General features: G+C 42.0%; 1 long non-coding RNA gene across 1 annotated transcript in view; it reads left to right on the forward strand.

Moving 5' to 3' along the window:
* Positions 1–22869, forward strand: part of LOC147707896 (uncharacterized) — a 457867-nt gene that overhangs the window by 145052 nt on the left and 289946 nt on the right. The window contains exon 2 of the long non-coding RNA XR_015296477.1: positions 6279–6450. This is a non-coding gene — a long non-coding RNA (uncharacterized LOC147707896). The remainder of the gene's footprint in view (positions 1–6278; positions 6451–22869) is intronic.

The following is a 22869-nucleotide window of genomic DNA, read 5'->3' on the forward strand; positions in this document are numbered from 1 at the left end:
GTTGCTCTGCGAGACAATTAGTAAGCGGGGTTTTCAAAGTGCTATCCCATGCTTTTGATGGCCTAGCGCTTGCTGTTACGCGTGCGTGCACGCGCTCACCCACCAGCTTTTACCGTCCAAGGTGCCATCTGTACCGCGATCAGTTTCACTTTCGTGTTCCACTTTCGCGTGCGTGCACACAACTCCCGTTCGCGGCCACACGTCTTGTTTAAACAAACATTACCGGCGTGTTTAATTTCCTTTTGCTGCTTAGCGCGCGCACTCCCCCCACCCCTCACACTTGTTAAGTTCACAGCAAACTAAGTTCACCTCAAACATTCCACCAAAAACTCCATATCTAAAGCTAGATGCCCCGGTGCTGCGTACATAGCCAATGTCTCTAACAGCTACTATAACACTCGGCGACACTGAGACAGAGCAGGGGCGAGCCACAACACGATCTATACTGCGGAGCTTGACAAGGAACTGGCCTCAGAGCAAAATATGTTTATTAATAATAAATACCAGACAGATGTCACTGTAAAGTGGGTACATTTTAATGATAGGCGAAAATGCACAAGACTATTACAATACGTGCATTGTGTTTTTGTGCGGCACTGGCCAACTATACTCGGTTGCAGCACAGACCGGACTGAACGCAAACTTGAGAGAAGTAACTTGCAGGGAATGAAGCATGCAGACTCCCACTTGTGCAGCTCTTTTGGATGCATATCTCTTACCTTGCGTTGGCACTTGCGCTGATAACTGCTCTACTTACTGCAACACCTGCTGCAGGGAAGAGGCTGCTGCTCACGCCGCGAAGATGCTCTAGCTTAGAACAGCATCCAAAACAATAAACCTAAACGTAGGACAAACCTGTGTGCTTATTACTTGCCAGCCCTTATCGGTCTCCGTGAGCACACCGCTGTCAGCCATCTTGGAGTACTGAACGTTCTTATTGCAGTCAAAGCTGTCACTTAAAACTTCTAGCACACAAATATGTTACCATTAACGCTTTACTATAATCAACAGACCTGTATATCACCATCTCTGAATTAACATTAATATTTTAAGCATTTTTTAGTTAATTTATGTAACTCTATAAAACCACTGCTTTTATTATACTTTGTTTCATGGTGGCGCAAGTAAGGTTAGTAAAGCAGAGGACGCTTCACCTCGCCGCTTTGCGCCATTTGCTGCACATGTGCGAATCTAGTGCTGTTCCTCGGACACTTCAATCGAGGTCATTCACACACTTTTCCTGATGGCGTCACTGCGTCTGCATTCCTGTGGTCTTTATTTAGGGATGAGTGCCATGTGGGAAAGAACTGAGATACAGGGACTGATAGTTGCCATGGAAACACAATTGTGTAGCCTGACAAACTAGAGGTGAACTTCAACTGCCTTTCAACATCAGCGCTGCTAAAATGTTGAAGTAGCCTCAGTGCAAACCAACTGGCAATAATAGAAAGCCCAGACCAGGGAGATAATTGTTGTGGTTGTTTCTTTTCTAAGTCTATACTTTCCTAAAGCACTCCAAGGAGGAGACAGATGACGATGTTTAGCAGACTATGGTACAGTAAGGGTAACGCTGTTAGGAAAACAAGCATTGGCATAGCCAATAGGTCTCGCCTTTGGGACCTTATAAGTATTTAATTATGCATCACAATATCATTGGTGCAACATAAACTGTTGCATGGCTAAACACTTATAAAGTCCCAAAGGTGAGACTTATTGGCTATGCGAATGCTTGTTTAAAATGTTTCTCGTTTTGAAATCAGTTATGGGCATAGAGCATTATTTATCATAAGTTCTTAATTGCTGTGATCAGAATGTACTAACCCTGTACGGCTGGGATGCCTGGCAGGCTCAGTAAGTTTTACTTAAATGTAGGACCCAGATATCTGTGTGACCATTTCTCTTTATAATTGCATATGCACTTCTGACAAATGATATCAGCCCTCATTCTGATCAAATTGGGGTGGAGGAGCTGCAGAACAGCTTTTTAGTTCTCACCTACCTATAGCTTATATCTGTCTATTGTTGAAGACCTATCTTGAACAATTCAAATAATTAGAGTAGGCTTTGGTTCTGCCCTCTGCTTATTATCAGTTGTCTGTCTTGTGAGTTTTCTTTGCTTGCTTATTTGTTTGCGTTATTTCCTGCTTGTGTGTTCTTCCTTCCCATGAAGTATAGTTCCTTTACCATCTTTTTCACTGGACAACTTGTATTTTTCTATATGTCACGCCAGGGAACTACTGTTTTCTTTTTTTGTTGAGCACCCCATGGGACTGCCTGTGCTTTCTTGCTCCACCCTTCATGTGCTGCTTCCTTCATCACATACCCACTCCTCTGCACTTTCAGTGTTTCTCCCCGCCTCTCCCAGCTTGCTCTTAAAAGAAAAGCAGTAGGTATATTGTTGCCATGGTTTGACTGAAGTCGAGATGACCTCGCCTGGCTGTTCATGCTGGACTTTTACTGCTGAAGCACGGTTCAGGCTGATATGGCTGGGTCCAAACTGAGGTGGCATGGTGTGCAAAATAACAACTGGGATGCAGCTTTGAGCAATTACCACTGGCTGAGAATAGTACAAACCTTCCATCTAACATTTCTGGTATACTTTAGGGTTTTGCCCTAAGTGGGATGGGTATTCACACACGTGGATCCCTTCGCATTCTGTGTGGAAACAGGCTATAGCTGGCTGATGAGCCCTAAATAGGTCAAAATCAGTCTTGGGCTGCTTGTGTTCCGCTTCAGGGAGGACCTGGTCCGGCGGTTTTGGCTGAAATATTCCCATTGGAGCAGGGTCAAGACTGATTAGCATATGGCTGGGTTCATACTGAGGTGGAATGTTGTGCAAAATAACAATGGACTGGGACACACGGCTAAGATTATTTCAATCATTCCAGCCATCACTTTTTTGAATACTTTAATGGTTTGAGTAAAGAGCATATTGTATATGGTTAGTTTCCTTTTATCTGGTGCCTTCCATATGTAACATGAAAGCACATGCCATTGCACACACAGCAACATTTATGGTACTTTGGTGGGTGGGGGAGGAGGTAGGGGCAGGCTGCTGTAGTAATTCAGCTGTCATAAGTGGCAAAATGTTCACTGAGCATGACTGAAAATGGAGGCCCATAAATCTGCTTCATGAGCCACTGTGAAGGGCAAAATGGCTAGAACATTTGTTTCACTACCTAATCCTGTGTAAAGTAAATTAAGGCCCTGTCCAGCATTGTCCTTTAAACGCTGGCAGTTCATTATTTTTATTTTTATTCTGTTCAGCGTTTTTCTTGTGAAAACATGAACAGGTAAAAAACTTTTGAAAACTAACCTGTTTCACATATTGTCAATCTTTTTATTCAGTGTACAGTTCTGAGATAGCCTAAGATATGGGTTTGCTTTTCCACCAATATCTTGAAATGTTTTCTTATAGTTATTTAAAAAAAATACTTTAAGCATTGCCGAAGCCAATATTTTGGCATTCCGTTTATATATGCAAGACCTACTCATTTGTTTCTCTGTCAGGATTTTTCTGAGGGCGGGTTTAAGAGCCGTATACTTTTTTTAAAAACATTTTACTTTTTGTGAATATGAACTTAATTCATTTTCACTTTTTCAGCTAATTTCATTCCCTTTTACATAAACCTCTTTTAGAGTTTGGATCTTGGGTTCTAGGAAACATTTTACATATGTTTCATAAATATATTTTCTCTCCCTTTCACCTAGCGCATGTAGTACTTAAAAGAAAGACTACTATATGTAAATCTCACCCCAATTAAAAATTTTAGTTGAAGGAAATGTACGGCTAGAATAGGAAACCTAGCAAAAACAAACTTTGTCTACTTTAATGATACAACCCTACGGATATTTTCGAAAAGGCTTTGAAGCAATTCTAGGTGTGTTAACACCTTAACTGCTGAGGCGTTTTTAATGGCATTAACTAAAGGTTTGCTGTGGTAAGATCACCATCTTCCTAGCTTTAAAAAATAAATAGAGTTGTTTAAAAAAACCTGTTTGTTACCACATTGTCTGCATTTTTTTAAGTGGTAGTGCATTTTTTCCTGTTAATTGTGGTTTTAACAGTTTGTGGTGGTAAAAGGTGTGACATCGATGGGTAAACCAGGAAAGAAATACATTTCTAAAAACATTCAGTAAGGCTCATTTGTGTACATTGATTATTCGGTTTTCCAAAGCTAAATCTTATTGAAATAATAAAAATAATTAAAATAAATAGGGAACATTGACAATTGGTGATATTTTCATCTGTAATTAGTGCCTCAATGTCCGATTTCCAAAAGTAATATTTAATTATGTCCACCCTATCCTTTTAGATGCAGGTCATACAGTGTTTGTTCGCTTTTGTGACAATATGGGATATGGAGAGCCAACTACTGAGGTGTACATTATGATAATTTTTCATTTTGTACTAACTAAACAGTAATTCATATGCTAAAATATAATGAATGAAAAATGGGTAGGTAGGAATCCCTTCTGTTTTTGAAATGTGCACAAGATACTGAGTTTAAGAATATTGGTCATTTGTCTTGCTCTTAATTGTTGATTCAGATGGCATTTTTCAGAATGTGTTGTTCCTTGAACACTGGCTTACACTGGCCTACAAACATGGACAGAAATCCAGTTGTTAATGTAAAATGGTCTACCCTTCTGTGCTCCTACACTTCTTCCGATGAAAATGGTAATCTCTTGTGTGGCTAGGTCTATCACCTGTGACAGAAAAGGCACCAACATGCAATGCGAAGATGTCAAATTTATGGCATGAAAAATGAATCTTGTGTGGGTAGCTGTGGAATTTAGGCCCTGGCTCGGCAGCCATTTAGGGAACCTACGAAACCCAGACATTAAAAAAAAAAAGACTGCCAGCGCAGTCCAGAGTGGTATGACTTGTGCGGATCCAACTAGCTTTTTGACCCAGAATACCAGGCAACTTAAACTTTGACTAAAATCAAAACAATGCCTCAAATTTCTATCCAGTAAAGTTCCAGAATCTGAGGAGATCCGCAACATTCCTACCACTCAGCATCCCCACACTTTTCTTGATAAAAACACTAACCCGGTTTTATGGCTGAGCCTTGGTCCTGTGGCAGAAACAAATGTAAAATGTGACCCTATGAAGTTAGTGTGGTCTGTGCATGGTCCCTGGTTTAGGTAGTTCCTGGCACAGATAATAGGATAATTGGCGTATCAGAATTATGAATCCATGATTTATAGCTTCTGAGCTGTAAACCCACATCAAGGCACCAACCACTTTAAAGTCCCTGCTCTCGCCTTTTATATGCCACACGCAAAAGGCCATTCACCCCATTAGATACATGCCCAGCACTACACATTTCTTACATCAGAAAATGGCACCACTCAAGATTGTATCACATTCATACTGCCATAGGACTGAAACACCTGTCGCCTCCAGCCACACAGTCGCCACAGCCAATTATAGTGGTTAGTGCCATCTTCTGAAAGTCATCCCTACCATGACCATCTGCCTTCTGTCTAAGCGAGATTGAGAAAACAAGCATAATCTAAGCTTTGACTACCTCTTCTCTTTCTCTCTTGGAATTCTGACTAATAGCATGCACATGCCAGATGAACCTTTTGTAACAATATGTGAAAGCAAGCTGGAGGAGGATGCTTTTGTGTCCCATGTCTAGGACAGTGTGAGCGTATCTACATTTGAACAATGGGGTAAACATTCTGGGGTAGACTCTCCTAAGTTCCCTAAAGAGCCCTTCCGGAAAAACAAAGGGTGTTAGGGTTTGGCACACAGGGTACTCCTTCAAAATGTGGCCATCCACCGCTTTGTGCAGGGCATTGACTCTAGTGCAGTTGTAATACTGGGGACAGAACATCTGCCATGTTTCAAAGTATAAGGAAGGTGGCAAGCAGGTCACAAATAAGACCAATATGTATCTGTTTACTGGAGTCAGTAAAGACACTGTTGCTTAATTCTCATTTAGCAAGAACAAGCATTGTATTTTGCAGCATGTTCCAAATTAGATAGGGCAGTTTGAAAGGCTACACAGCTAGTCAAATAATGGGCCATGGAAGGCTGTATCTATACACAGCCATTTAAAAGCGGATGCCAACGAAATGTCTCTACTCCGCTTCTTCTGTTTCTAAAAATTCCACTTTTGTGTGGTACAGAGTGAAGCAATTGGAAAACACAGGCCAGGCTGAGATGGTAGCTCGAAACGGTAATATCACCTCTCCAGATAATTTCCTCTACCAGGCACAATATCTGCTTCTGCGATATCTGTGATTGTTTTTGTCTGTTGCAGAAATTCTGTTGGACAAGTACCGATCCTGCAGCCATGCACCATCCTTCACCACTGATGAAGCTGAGGCAACTGCTTCTACAGAAGTAAAAGCTAGCTGAAATTCAAGCTTCAGTCTTTCCGTGGTGATCTGATGACAGACAACATATGCATTTTGTGTTGCCAATTGGATTAGGTGGGTAGCCTACTTATTATACTATGTGCGAGTTTTACGACTTGTATTATATGGTTGAAGTATCTGGTCATTTTTATCCACTCCACCCTTGTACTTGTTATAATCAAATATACAGGTTAGCGTGGGGACTTCAGCCAATTGAGCCCAAACTGAGACCGGAGTAGGGCTCTGTTAGGAATGGGATCTCTGGTTGGCAGAGGCTTGCGCCAAAGCCAGGCAGAGACCAACACTCTAGTTAGGGCAAGGGAATTGTACTCAAAAGATAACCCTGTTGCGTGTTTATCTAGGTTCCTGATCGATACTGTGACCTTATGCCCCTATTCGGCTATAAATCCATTTATTCCCTATATTGGCATAACCGTTCAAGTGCGATTTTCTGAAAAGTCATCTCTGGCCTCACACGAACAGAGCCACATTCCAGCATAGTTCTCTCTGCCACTTCCTTTGCGACCAATTAGTGCAATGACAGAGCAGTAGTCACTATCTGATATTCCTAGATAACACTCCGAGTTCTTCAACAAGATAAAAACTCAGCAAACCTGGAAATCCCCGCTTGCTGTGTTTTGATTAGTAATGGAACTCTAATGAGCAACTGATAACTATCACTTCCTAGTGACATCTTTAATTGACGTCTTATGTCCAACAAACTTGTGTCAAACCCGGCACCTGTCAGGTATAAATATTACCAACGTTGCCTTAAGCAATGCGAGCTACTGTTGCTGATGCCAGCTGCCTGCAAGACCCTGTGTTGGTAAATCTAGCACTCTGTCGCTGCAGCCTGCTGTCCCTGTGGTGGTGAAGCTACTGATACCATTATCGCTGCTAAAGCGCGAACTATGGTGCAGTACGCTTAGGAGCTGAACAGCCGTCCCTCTGCGAAGACATCCAGCAGATTCCAGCTGCCCTCGGACGCTGTCCCCCCTCCTTCCTCGACGCGCTGAAGAGACCCGCTGCCTTTCTCGTTCAGAGAAATCCAGCTCCGGCGTTTCCGGTCTACCCTCGCGGGTGACTGGGATATCGAGAGTGACCCCTGAAGGAGATACCAATCCTCCATTATTCTATTCAGAGGTATGGTGTTGACTAAACCCTTAGACGAGAATTCTTGAAACAAACCTTGGCAAAACCAACTTAACTTAAAGCTACTTACTTACTCCCCTTCCACGTGTTAGGCTTAGGTCAGGCACACTGGGGTAGGCTTAGTTAGAAGCACCAGTTGAGTATGTTAGCCTAATGTATATATGACTGTATATATGTTTTATTACTTTTAAACCATTGTATGGTTAAGAAACCATATCAATGCTTTTACAGTTCTATTTCGCAATTCTTATCTTACTGTACGTACTTTTTATAGTAACAATTCTTGCAATTGTGGCAATACATTTCTCTTGTACGAGAAGAAAGACTGTTCAATAAATGTTAACCCTTTATTGACAAACGCCCGTCTCTATTCTCTACATCTCGTGAAAGTAAACTGCACTAGACTGACTGAGTGAAATACATGTCTATTGTTTCACACGACCCTAGAGATTGACTCTTGATCTGAGGAGCAAAGTTGTCATGTTGCACGGTTGTTGGAAAGCTGAATCCCTTCTTGTCTGTGCCAAGGAAGCTGATCACTTCCTATGCAGAGAAGAAAGTTTCCAGTGACCTCTGAGCTAGTTGGTAACACAACCCAATTAAGTTTAGCATAGTCAGTGGAGGCCTGGAATATCCGCAGTTCCACGTCGATACTACTGTTTGTTATTCCAATGCGCAGGGCCTAGTGGGAAACTAGGAACTACACTACAACCCCTGCAACCCGGTGTCGGCCGCAGGGTAGGAGAGACAGACGAACACGTACTTCGCGCTGGACCCAATCTGTGTCCTTTTACCGCCGTCTACTATAGCATGCATGTTGTGTGTGCAGACAGTATTTACGTCTACTTTGATAAGACAGGGTTGTTGTATTTCTATCTAGGACCCTAATTCGATATTCACGATTCATGCCCTTATGTGGTTATAATAAATAATATCCTTATAAAGGCATAAGAATCATATCCATATTTAGTAATAGCCCATGCAGTCCAAAGCACGGCAAGGCTACTCCCATAGACTCCTAGAAAGCACAACGCATTTTTTAAACAAACCAAGCCTCCAGCAGCCCGGGAAAACCCCCTGCTTTTGTTTTGATTTGCACAAGAACTCCTGGAGTCCAGAAAGAACTGTTAGTTCGTAGTGACGTCTTATGTCCAACCTTACGTCAAACCTGGCACCTTTCAGGTATAAATGTACAAACGTTGCCTTAAGCAAACACACGTTGGTGGGGAGCAGAGCAACGTTCTACTTGTCCGATAGCCTAGCTGTTGCGAGAGCCGAAGGAAGCCGCCCCTCCCTTTTTGACGAGCTGGAGAAGCAGCCTTTTCTCACGCCGAGAAATCCAGCTCCGGTGTTCCCGAGTTACCCTCTCGGGTTGCTGGGAGATTGAGTCCTGAGAAGCAAGATACAGAATTCTGACTATCTGCCTCCCAATGGGGGTCGCACCACATGTGGAGGACTGTGACACTTGGGGCACGGTCTTTGCTTCCATCTACACAAAAACACATGGTGTTCCGTCTATGGCGGTCATACCAGATGTACTAAGACAAATTCAAAACGAATACGGTCCAGAACCTGCTTTAACTCTGGGTATGAAATTACTAAAAGACTTTAAGCAGGAATCGGCTGTATTATTGGCCAACATAAGAGGAGAAGCAGCATGTGTGGCAATCCGCCAGAAATTGAAGGAGACAGATATAACAGACCAACCATTTGAACTCGCCAGAATCATTAAAAAATCCTATGAAGAACTAGGAAGAGATAGTTTGGGTGGGAAAGCAATAAAACCCCAAATAATTGAAAATCTTGAAAAAACATTTATTAAAAATAATCTAAATACTCCAAAAAAGAGTTGGGATGGTAATAAACAATCCACTCCCAAGGAAAAAAGATTTCAGTCAAGAGCAAGGTCTCCTCAATAGAGAGAAAGCTCTCCTGGCCGAGGAGGCAAGTCTCCCCAAAGGGAACCCTCTGAGAGAAGATACAATCTTAGAGATAGGGATAAATTGAGAAAACCTGATAGATATCAAGATATTGATACACGTCCCTCTCGCTCTTTTCAGACTTCCTCACAGAAATCTGAAAGAAGAGGACGGTCAGAACACAAGGAAGAGCACGTCGAGTCCAAAGACAAAGAACCTGCTCATCAAAGTAAAAAATCACAATTTCCCAAAAAGGAGGTAGCAAGTATTAAAATTAAACATGCCGAGGATTCTGAGGACACAACTGAAAAACGGAGAGTGGGCCCAGACAATGCTAGACAGCGCAGCAGAAGTGACCGTAGCTCGCAAGATCCTGATGAATCTTCTGGAGACCGTGGACACGAATGAATACATTCAGGTGGAAACTGCAGACACACGAGTTAGTGTGCCCCATAAACTATATGAAATAACATTACGTATAGAGGGAGATAAAACTAGGAAAATAAAAGGTCTCTTTTGGGAGAAACTTTCTAAAGGCTATGACATCCTGTTAACTGAAAAAGACTGGCCACCAACGTTTGTCAGGGAGTGCCCTCATGGCGAAGAAATGATTATGCCTGCCTTCTCAAATCCTATTCCGATTCATAAAAAATACACATTTGCAAGAAAATGGGCAGTGGCCCAAGCCCCTGCATTATACAAAAATCATGTAGGATGGGATGAGGACTCTCCTCTCCACAAAATCCAGTTAAAAAATCAACCGACTGCACAAAGGCAGTACCCAGTTAAACAAGAAGCTAAAAAGCAAGTCAGGGAGATCTTAGATCAACTTGAATACCAAGGGGTGATTGAAACATGCACCTCACAAATGAACAATCCTTTGTTTCCCGTCTCCAAGCCAAACAATTCATATCATCTAGTTTTGGACTACAGACATTTAAACTCCTACTGCAAAACTTTTGCAGTACAAAATTCACACAGTGCAGCACTAATGAACAACATTGTGCGCGAAAAATATAAAAACGACATTAGATATCTCTAATGGATTCTTCTGTCAAAACATTGCACTTGAAGGCAGGTATTTGACCGCCTTCTCAATAATGGGATCGTAAAAACAATTTTGCCGACTTCCACAGGGATTCAAGAATAGCGCGGGATTATTCTCAGCAAGGGTAACAGGGTTACTACAAATATATGACGATGAGGCATTATCATATGTCGATGACATCTATCTTACGGACGATGACCTGGAGGCTCACTTAAAGAGTGAACACCATAATTCTTGGGTTCGCGTCAGAGGGTTACAAATTCAACTTTAAAAAGTCAAGCATTGCCCATATAACAGTCCTATTTTTAGGATATGAATTATCAAGTGAAGGCAAAAGCCTGGCAGACAACTTCTTGGAGAAGTGTGCAGTACTCAAGCACCGAAAACGCTGAAAAATTTACAATCAATACTAGGCTTCCTGAATTTCGGTAGAACATACATTCTAAATTATGCGGAGAGGGTTAAACCTCTCTATGAATTAATAAAATCTGATTTCAAACCAATACATTGGACTCAAAAACACAAATTTTGAGATCATTGCAAACAGACATGTTAACTAAAACAAAATTGCAAACTCGCGACAACGTACGCAACCTTGTAATCCCAGGAAAATGCGGATTCACATACCTGACCTCCAATGAGGGAGAAACGGTACCTATAGCTTACAAATCACACTTGTACACTCAAGCTGAAATGAAATTCAGCCCTACAGAAAATATTCTGACAACGGTTCAAACTGGTGTAGCAGGAGAAAGAGCCCTAGCCCAAGGCAAAAGAATAACTGCTTATACAGCAGAATCAGCCCTTGAGGCATTAACAAGTCCACGCAATCTGAATACAGTGACATTCGATCCAAAATGGATACAATGGGAAAATTCTCTTGCTACAGAAGACGTGAAATACTATTTTGACCCGAAACTGAAAAAACTAGATGATCTAGAATACGAACAAGAATATCCTCTGCCAATCGAAATTCTGCCTCCCGAACAATATACATGTGTGATCTATATGGACAGATTTGCACACCATTAAGATGTAGAGAAAAAATCCTACACTGCAGCGCGCGCTATTGTTAAAGGTCGCTGGCGCTCTGGTAAATTCAAACCAATGATTACCAAAACTGAATCACTCCGAAACTGTTCAGCTCAGTGAGCTGAAATAAGATCTTTAAAGATGGCGCTTGAAAATGCCGATCGCGAATTCCCCACACTAATAGTGTGCGATTCGCATTATGCGTCAAGTCATATAACAGTGACATGCAGACATGGAGCAAAAACGGTTACAGAGATGACACAGGTGCCTCAATAAAACATAAAAAGCTTTGGGAACAAGTAGTTATTTTACAGAAAGAACTACAAAAGACTCACGTGATACACGCACTGAGTCATCGACGTGATGGCGTTCACGTTGCAGGGAATTCATTGGCTAATAGAGCCACAGCGGAAGCGGTTCAACCGGCTTCCGTAGCCACTAAAAAGCGTTCAGAAAAACAAATAGATGGAGAAACCATGCTGGCGGTAAGTGTCATTAAAAGGCGATTATGCAGCACTATCTCAACTATCCACTCCGTAATACATACATAATCGATGCAAACTCTGTTCCTTTTGCTCAAATCCCTGGAGTGGGGGATAGAGTAATTCAAAACACGAACCGGAGGGTTTTCTTGATTGAAGACGCACACATGGGACTGGGTCCGAGGCACCAACAGATCTTGAAATCTCTAATAGAATTACAATCAGAATACTGGTGGCCGGGGATGAGCTTACAAATTTACAAATTTGCAATGGATTGTCCTGACTGCAACAGAGATCGCAGTTGTGAACCGGACCAGACACCACTATTGGATAGCATCAGGCTACCTATGCGCAAAAGTCCCACCGGACAAATGCGGTCCCATAATCATTAAAACTTGATTCACTAAAAATGTAGACCCCAGCGCTCGGCTGACGCCAGAACTGTTATAAAAGATTTGTGAGTCTTTCGGCACATACGCAATTGGCATGCTACATTCTGACCAGGGTCCTGCGTTTAGCTTTTGAGCTTACAAAGAGGCCATGACCAGCATGGGCATTGCATTGCGGTACTCTTCTCCCTTCCATCCTGAGGGAAATGCGGTAGTGGAAAGAAAAAACCGTGACATAAAGCAATCTATAACGGCGAGGGTATTAGGTTCGGGTGATGGGTGGGTCAAACATCTAATAAGTGTCCAACGTAGTCTTAATAACATGCCAAGAAATTCTTTAGGAGGTATCAGTCCATACCAACTTTTGTTTGGTACTAGAATGATTATCTAGGATCTGGATCGTCGGACTTCAGTGGTAGAAGAAAAAACTTTTGATATCAAAGATCGTTTGGCTGTTTTACAGGACTTGAATGAAACAAGAAAGAGTCTAAGTAACATAAAGAGTAAGCCAACAACCACTGAAGAACCACCTGTCCCAGCAAGACCTGTCTGGATTCCAAAAATTGGGGAGCTGGTCAGAGAAAAGATTGCGGTGAAGAAGGAATTTGGGCCTTCTTACAGAAAAGCAGTACATGTCTTAGCTGTCAGTGGAACAAGATCAGTAGTACTACCGCCACTTGCTGGTAAAAAGGAAAACAGAATTGTTTCCATCGACCTGGTGAAACCACAAACATGTGGCCGATAATAAATAGCATTCCCAGTGGACTACCAAGAAATAGCAGAAGACCAACCTTTGCTACAATCCAAGAGGTTCAAACTGAAAGACTAATCACATTCGATAAACCTGCAGTAAATAAAAAGGGACTATGCAACAAAGCCATGGAACTTGTGCCTCTTGAAACCCAAATTGCAACAATGCGTGTTGATACACCAATCTACAACGATGTAGCATCACAATGTACAAATGTAACAAAAGAAAATGCAAAGATCAATGGAAATCCGGAAGCGATCCCACCAATTGACAGAACTGCATCTGGCTATTTTATCAACTTTGATGACTTTTCCGATGATCCAAGTGAACATGGAGACAAGCCAGCAACAAAAACCTTCAAAGAAAAAATGACCGAGATGTTTCACCAACTAAAAGAGACATATCTGATTTCACCATGGATTGAATTTTGGATTGTGTTAGGTGTACTTTTCCTCCTGCTTAGGCTCATCATGGTTTTATGTTTGGGTAGATTCATTGATGGAAAATATAGTACAATGGACACAGCAAGTCAGAACATCAACTTGGTCTTAAAGTCTCACAGATCATCTCACATCGAGAAAAGAGAACTATCATAAGTGACATCACAGCCAACCCAATACCTGGGGGTATTGCATGGGACAGAACTGACTATGATATTTATGGCCCGATTGAACTCTTGAAGTATCCACACCAGTTTAAGATTTCCTTAAGCGATTTTGTGAAACCAAGTTCATTTTCTGATGATTGGGATTTTGAAAATATTAATATGATGTCAGATTTAGTAATGTCAGCCACATTTACAGAACATGATTATTTACAGGGTTCATCAAACTATGAAGAATTATACTGTTACAATCACTATGGTCATCACTATTTGCATAAATCTGCACAACCTAGAAATGTCTTTACTTATAATCAATGGGAACATTGTCCAACTCCACCAAAAGGAAGTTCGAAAACATTTTATGAGAAATTTCCATACTTCTCAGGGTTTAATACCAGTGATCCAGAAATATTTTCTTTTTAAAATGTTAAATAAGACAGGAATGAAAACAATGTTGACAAATACTAAATTGATTTATTCTGAAAATGTTTATGACAAAATGTCTACATTTGGTTTTGAGTTCTGAAAAAATAACATTAAAACAAAACCTTCTGGGGTACAAAAGAATGGCAGGTACAAGGTCTAGAATCATTATTTAGAGCCTGCATGATCCCAGAACAAATAATATTCCTGAATGATACCATTCAACAAACTACTTGTCTTGGTTTAGCTAATATAAAAGACTTAAATAAACAGTCTATTTCGAAGCCCATACCTGATTGCAATAGCACTACGGATGTGGAATTAGACGTATCCCATATTTTTCACCAAAACAGAACAAATCCTGATTGGAAAAAATGGTTGATCTGGCCCACAGACACAAACAACTGTCAAGATAGATTCCTGAACAAAAGACAGGGTTTCAAAATGACCAGGCCAGACCCAAGATATTCCCAAAGACAACATCCAGGGATAGTTACAACATACAGTGTAGGGAAATGATGCCTTGAGTGGCTACAGAAATCCACACTGGCTGAAATTAAGCAACACTTGACTTTTCTTAAAGAAGGTGCTGACTTGCGAGATTTCATAATGGGACCTCGCAATCAGCGTCAAAAACGTTTCATAGCGGCAGGTATATACGCTACATACAACGAAGCTTGGAAAGTAATGCAAATTGAAACAGCAGAAAAATACGAGAAATTGATTGTATAAATTTGGAAAAATCACTTTCTGTTGTGGACAATGGGTTAACGACTCTGTCTTCCAGAATTTATTCACTGGACAGTATTGTATCATGTGTTTTTATATAATAGAGCAAGACTTGCTAATGTTACAACATGGTCAGTCACAATTGCGTTCTATTGTACAGCTTGGCTGGACGTTGCAAAACCTACGTTCAGGCTACGTGCCATGGCGTCTAATCAACATAACGTCATTATTTTCTATCTTTAACCTTACTGATAAACAGATCAGTTTGGCACAAAAAGGAGCAGATTATACGATTCTAAGCATTGAAAAACTTGAGAGATTACCATTGACAATGTCAGAGAGACCTGTCATTGAGTGGATAATACACGGAACAATTACAATTCCAATAACAACTTTCCAGTTTAAATATTGCAGAGAATATATACCAGGAGGCCAGTATGAAAGGTTGGGTAAAGGTTACATCAAATCAACCTGGGATTTACCTTACACACACAAATGTTATAGTGAAAGGAAAAAGGAGGTATTCCTTAGTGGCAATAATTGTAAAAAAATCACTAAGCGGTACACTTCTGTGTCCGGTATTAACTTGCATGGAGCCTGCAAAGGGTCTTCAAATAACCATTAATGTCACCTGCAAGGCACTCCTGCAACACAGATAGAACCATTCTTCAGACAACTCTCCAACGGTAGCTACGTTGTGATAACTGACCACAGCTGTTGTGGAATGGTGCTAGGAGAATGCTATCTCGTAACTGTTACTTCCAGGGTCGTTTGCTGTATGCAAGTATTGTATTCAAACAGCAACCCAGACATGGAGGCGGCAATATGGCCTCATGTGAATATCTCTTCTATTCGAATTGATACTTTAAGCAGAATGAAGTCTATTCTTTTACAGACAACTGTGCCTTTGACCTCGTCCAAAGAAACGTATGAACTGCAAGTTGCAAGGGCAGCGGCAGAGATACATACCCTTTTATCGACAAATTGCCCCATGCATTTCGCAGAAATGTTAAGCCAAATTTTGAACATGTCTGATACCAGTGGCATCGCACATGTATTTAAGACAATTTTTTCGGGAATGTTAACACCATTTGAAACAGTTCTGGGCATCTTCCCGAATTTTGTCCATTCTGTCTTTGGCGGCCTACCTTTAATTTTGGGACTCATAGCAGGAATTTTATTTTTGTTCCTTCTACTCCGATATGGCAAGCCAATCCACAGACAAGACTCCAGCAACGATGGAAGAAACGATCCTAGCAATACGATACAGAGACCGTATCACTAAGGTCCTCGGTTTGGCCCGGCTAAGAGATCTGAGTACAACTTGGTTTCTTTTATTCAGACCAATCTGGCAGGATTGCATTTTACCTGTGCTTGGATGTCTGCTATGAAGAGAAGAATGCGTGTTGGACGTCTGTCTTACACTACCATCAGCAGTACCAATGGATATCTATACTTTGCTTTGTCCTGTAACGACTCATGCAACGTGTTGTCCCCAGCGGCTACTTATTCTGATGACTGCCTTCATTGAGACTTCACCACTACGAGTAGGTGGCGGTGAAGTACGAGAGAAAAGCTGCAAAAAACATATAGCCAGTGTCTAACCCAGGGTGGTGTAGAGTGCAAAAAAACGATGGATTTAGGCCCAGATCCTTGTACTGGGGTGAATGTATGACATTGTTCTACATTTTGTCCATCAACTGTGTTTTTTGCAATTTTCACCCCGAGTGTGCTGGGTATACTCAGACGTGAGTCCCAGGCTCTCCACACCACTGGAGTCAAGCTATCCAGGCTGAAGAAGGCTGATAGCCAGAAACCGGTCCTTGGATGCTTGATTCCGGTCTGGGAAAGATATGGCTTGGTAGTTCAGACTGGACTGTTCCCATGAGGCACAGGGTCAGAGCTGATTTGCATATAGCCAGTGTCCAACCCAGGGTGGTGTGGAGTGCAAACAAACAATGGACTTAGGCCCAGATCCTTTTACTGGGGTGAATGTATGACATTGTTCTACATTCTGTCCATCAACTGTGTTTTTTGTACGAGAGGAAAGCAGCACCAAACAGGTACAACCTTCTGTGAGCATTGCTGATCCAAATATCGATGATAGCAATCACGCACAGAACTGCAGTTTCAGTATTTTCGAACTTGGTCGAACTTTCACCTGATGTTGTAGATCAATTATTTGGAAGCCTATCTGATATGATGTTCTCCCCTGAACAACGAGAATAACTTTTAAAAACAACATGCACACAGCGTTCTCTGAACTCTGAATTTGGCCTTCAGTTCTGTTAAACAAAGCGAACTGAAAACATTTGGAACTATTTTTCCCCTGAAAACAAAATTATTTTTTCTTTCAAATCTAAATATTTACCATTTTTTCTGGCACATGATACTTTGCTTAAAGTAGAGCTATTCTTAGAGAACAGAGCTTCTATTTTTAGAGACAATATTTTACCTCCGCCTATAGCACATGTGCAGTATCGTATAGATATGTGATGGAATGGTCTCGACCTTCTTTTCTGTATACAGAGCCCTTTCATGTGTAATTTTCGCAATTCGTTCAGCTGATATATATACATTTAACTGAATGATAACCCTGCTTAAAAAACGTACTCTACCATTACTCATTTTCGTGTATAAACCGTACACCATTTCAAATGCAATTATGTATTTAGGGGAGGGTTGGAAAACACACATGCATTGTATTTTTAATATTGCTTATTTTTTAGTAATGATGGACATTAATACGTGGAGTGGGTGTTTTATATCTATCTAGGACCCTAATTCGATATTCCCGATTCATGGCCTTATGTGGTTATAATAAAAAATATCCTTATAAAGGCATAAGACTCCTATCCATATTTAGTAATAGCCCATGCAGTCCAAAGCACGGCAAGGCTACTCCCATAGTCTCCTAGAAAGCACAACGCGTTCTTTAAACAAACCAAGCCTCCAGCAGCCCGGGAAACCCCCCTGCTTTTGTTTTCATTTGCACAAGAACCCCTGGAGTCCAGAAAGAACTGTTAGTTCTTATTGACGTCTTATGTCCAACCTTACGTCAAACCCGGCACCTTTCAGGTATAAATATACCAACGTTGCCTTAAGCAAACACACGGTGTGGGGAGCAGAGCGCCGTTCTACTTGTCCGATAGCCCAGCTGTTGCCAGAGCCGAAGGAAGCCGCCCCTCCCTTTTTGACGCGCTGGAGAAGCTGCCTTTTCTAACGCCGAGAAATCCAGCTCCGGTGTTCCCAAGTTACCCTCGCGGGTTGCTGGGAGATTGAGTCCTGAGAAGCGAGATACAAGACCTCCTTCATTCTATAACCAAGGTACGGAGCTGATTAACACCTTGACTGCTAAGGGAATTCCCGCTCGGTGCTGAACTCTTCCCATTTCCATTGTTCATGACAAGGTCAGCTCGTCATAAGCACAGCTCCAGTGTACTGCATGACGAGCTGACCTTGTCATGAGCATGGAAGGGGTTAAAACCTTCGAGAGAATTCTTGATTCCGATCCTTGGCAAAAACCTAACTTTAACTTAAAACTGCTACTTACTTACTCCTTCCCACGTATTAGGCTTAGGTCAGGTACACTGGGGTAGGCGTATCTTAGAAGCATCAGTTGAGTCTGTTAGCCAATGTTTTTATGTATGTATATATTTTATCCATTTTAAAGTATCATATGGCTAAGAAACCATATCAATGCTTTTACATATTATTTCATAATACTACTTTTACTGTACGAACTTTACTTTATCATAAGTATTGCAATTGTGGCAATTCATTTCTCTTGCATGAGAAAGAAGACTGCTCAAAAAAATAACACCTTTTTATTGAAAACGCCCGTCTCTCTATTTCTCTGCAGTCTGGTGGAACTAAGCATGCACGATTGAGTGAAATAGCTGTCTATTGTTTTCACATGACTCTAGAGATACACTCTTTATTCTGAGGGAGCAAAGTTGTCATGTTTATGCGGTTGTCAGAAACTGAATCCCTTCTTGTCTATTCAGGGAAGTTCACTCCTCCCTGTTCATTCGAGAAAGTTTCTAGTGTCCTCTGAGCTAGCTGGCAAAACTAATTCAGTCTAACATAGTCAGTAGAGACCTAGATGACCTCAGTCCTACGTCACAAAGAAAATATAGGAGGCCCCCTAATATACGGTCTGGGACCAGGGGAACAAAATTTAAGAAAGTTACAATGTCCCTAAAATCAAAGAGTCCCGTGAAAGTGATCAAACGGGATTTAGTACCCACTACACTTCGTTTGATTATTAGGCACAACCACCAAGTACGTATGAAATAGTAATATAAATCACAATAATTCTGGAATATATAAACCCTAGACTGGAAACCAGCATGCAGTTAAATCAATCTCTCAAAGACAGTTTTATGCGTATTTGTGACAAGTTAAAGGAATACAACAAGATAAATTTAAAAAATGAGCATAAATTTATTACACTTTACAAAATTAAAAAAGTTTTTGTTTTCATACAATTGTTGAATACATCATGTTTACCAAAAGTACAATATATTACACGATACATTAAAAGTCAACGCGGCGTTTCTGTTAAAAACCTTCCTCAGGACAGTTTCTCAAACAATATGAAAGTTTCTCACTCAGATATTCATTCTGAGGTCGGGTTCGTAAAATAAAGGGGGGAGGTGTCCTGTTTTTGGTCCACACTCTAGACTACAAATATCCCAATTGATCAATCCGGGTATATTTGTAAATGATATTGTCTTTATCTCCTTTCTGTCAATTCCACACTGTGTTGGAGGGGCCACCGATTGGTTTACATAAACTAGAGATTGGCTTGATAAATCGCTGTAGCCGCGTGCAAAGTATGCTTCGCCAGCTAAATCTAGTCCTCACGATCTCTAGATTCGAAAAAACTGCCTCCCTGCTCCTCCGATCACAGCTTCTGGAGGTTCTGTTATGTTCAGTGTGGAATATCATTTACAAATATACCCTGATTGATCAATTGGGATATTTGTAGTCTAGAGTGTGTTCTTGTCGACTTGTGTTCTCAAGAACATTTTTAATGTATTGTGTAATATATTGTACTTTTGGTAAACATGATGTATTCAACAATTGTATGAAAAAAAAACTTTTTTAATTTTGTAAAGTGTAATAAATTTATGCTCATTTTTTAAATTTATCTTGTTGTATTCCTTTAACTTGTCACAAATACGCATAAAACTGTCTTTGAGAGATTGATTTAACTGCATGCTGGTTTCCAGTCTAGGGTTTATATATTCCTGAATTATTGTGATTTATGTAACTATTTCATACATACTTGGTGGTTGTGCCTAATAATCAAACGAAGTGTAGTGGGTACTAAATCCCTTTTGATCACTTTCACGGGACTCTTTGATTTTAGGGACATTGTAACTTTCTTAAAACTCAGTCCTACGTCTACACTGCTGTTTGTTATTCCAATGTGCAGAGCCTATTGGGAAAATAGGAACTACACTACAGGGTATGTAGTTTCACACTTACCTTATAAGTGTAGATAGCATAACATTGATCCTGAAGAAGTGTCCCGATCATTCTCGACTTTTGAGACCCGAAATATGTTGATCATTTGAGAGTATAACCCTTCCCACTAGACACCTTGCGACTAGGTTTGGCTCCTCTCCACACAATTTTAATTAGGCAGTTTACCTTTATAATAAAGTTTGTTTAGGACTAACTGACCTATTTTAATTCACATCCCCCTCCTACTACACATACTTGGCCTCTCACCCCCACTGCACCCACCGGCAGGAACAAAAGATCCCCGATAAAGAGCCACGGTTCCGGGTGCCCGTCTGGTATTGAAGCGCCGGCCTGACGAGGGGCAGGCTCAAATGATGAAGCATGACGCCTAGCTTGCTGGGTGTGTGAGAGCCATAGTTCCAACAAGGAGAATTCCCTCTCCTTCTTACACACATTAGTGGTTCCTCAGTGACCCCACTACCGGTTCATGCTCAGGACTGCTTGGTCCCTCTCAACCAGAGGAACTTCGTACCTTCCTTGTAATATAACCCCTGCTCACCCCCTTGGTAGCATGGCACGAGCAGTCAAGCTTATCCCGGAGGCAATGTGTAAAGCATTTGTGCACGCACACAACAGCAACAACTTCCCAGGCACACTACAAAAGGAACTCCACACAAGGTTGTATCAAAAATAGACTTTGTATTCTCAAAACTCATTAGAATAGTAATCACATTATGTACACCGTGCCAACTCGCACGGGGCAATATTTACAAGGGATTATGTACACCTGACAGGGCCACATGGACCATTGTCAGGACCATCAGGAAGTGAACTTGGTAAAAATAAATAGATCATAAAACGTACAACCAGTAAACACTGGTAATCACTGTACTTTGCAACATTCTGTGACACAAACTACATCATGCACAGTCCTTTTATATATGAACTTTGGGATCTGCTTCGCAGGAGAGTATTGGTGCGGCATACTCTAGACGTATTGTGCACAACATATGGACTTACATATCATACTTAGAAATGCTTTGTGCATAACCTTGGTCAGCCGCTTTTTCCTTTCTAATACATCATGCACAGTATCCCACAAGTCTAAATACACAAGACCCTAACCACCTAATTATAAATTACACTAGGGGCATAAATCACACAGGGAAGTATAATCTCTCTAACACAAACCAAAATAGGTAAAACCACCTCATAATCATCAACCACATTTAGAGGTATCTAAACACGGTGCGTAAAACATACTATTCACAATACATTTCCTAGCACCAAAAGCATTAGCACATAAATCACATTAGGGCCTGGCGCCCTATAAATCTAACAATCCCCCTGGCCAACTGGCCATCTCAAAAAGGGGCTCAAACGCCCTATGTCCATAAAGTCAGGGCTGCTGCCTAGGCAGCGAAAGTCAAGGGTGCGCCACTGCGCAAAACCTAAATGTTGCAGCTGCCCACTACTTGCTGGGCAGCTGAGAACAATAACCAGGCGGCCTAAACGTTGCAGCTGGCACTAAGTGCTGCACAGCTGTGGAAGGCCTGGCACCTCTATGCCACTTCTGTCCTTCTCAGGGACTCTCTTAAAGAATTGCGCCTAAACAGTGCAGCTGCCTATCACTTGCTGGGCAGCTGTAAAAGTTACAAATGCGGCATGGGCTCTCACTGGCCCTCAGAACAAATTGCGCCCAAAGTTGGAGCCCTCTGGATCTAAGAATAAACATGTGTCTTGGAGCACTCTGGCTCCTGAACTGATTATGAACCAACTAGGGAAAGAACTGGCCCCCCAAACACTGGAGCTCTCTGGAAACAAATCTGCAGGGCGTTTGAATTAACTCTTCCCCTATGGAGCGCCCTGGCTCCGCAAAGACTGATGCCCCCAAATAATGGAGACCTTGCCCCCACACTGGGCCACGGAACAAGGGGTCACGGGCCCCTCTGGCTCTCAATAATAGCAGCATGGGCCCTTCTGGGCCCCATACGTGCCACTGGCAACAAAGGTAGGGCGGCCCGCTCTCTGGCGGGACTGCTCAGGGTCAGTGCCTTGACCGGCACCACCCTGCCCCCCTCGAGCCCTCACTCACCGGCTCAGGGGGCAGGACTCGTGTCTCCTCTCAGCTCTGGCTCCTCTCAAAATGCGGCAGGGGGGCAGGCACCGGCAATGTGCCTCGCGCCCCCCTCCGCAGGACACAGGCGGTAGCGCTTGCAGGACTCTCTCCTCACGAGAGCCCCGCCTTCACAAGGCGCCAGGCTTCACCCGGTCCCCCATCTCGGGACCGGGACTTGGGATGTTGAGCCCGCGAGGCTCCCGGCTGCCGCCTCCTTCTTCCGGTCCTGCCGCGGCCCTGCCCACGTCACAGGCAGGCAGGCTGTCCTGACTTCCAGGGCGGCCGCGGTGGACTGCAGCGGCAATTCTCGACGGCTCGGAAGTTTTTAAATTAAATCACCAAACCTGGGGTGGGCACCCGCTTTTAACCCC

This window comes from Lissotriton vulgaris, chromosome 6 (assembly GCF_964263255.1).
Source record: "Lissotriton vulgaris chromosome 6, aLisVul1.2, whole genome shotgun sequence".
Taxonomy (NCBI): Eukaryota; Metazoa; Chordata; class Amphibia; order Caudata; family Salamandridae; genus Lissotriton; species Lissotriton vulgaris.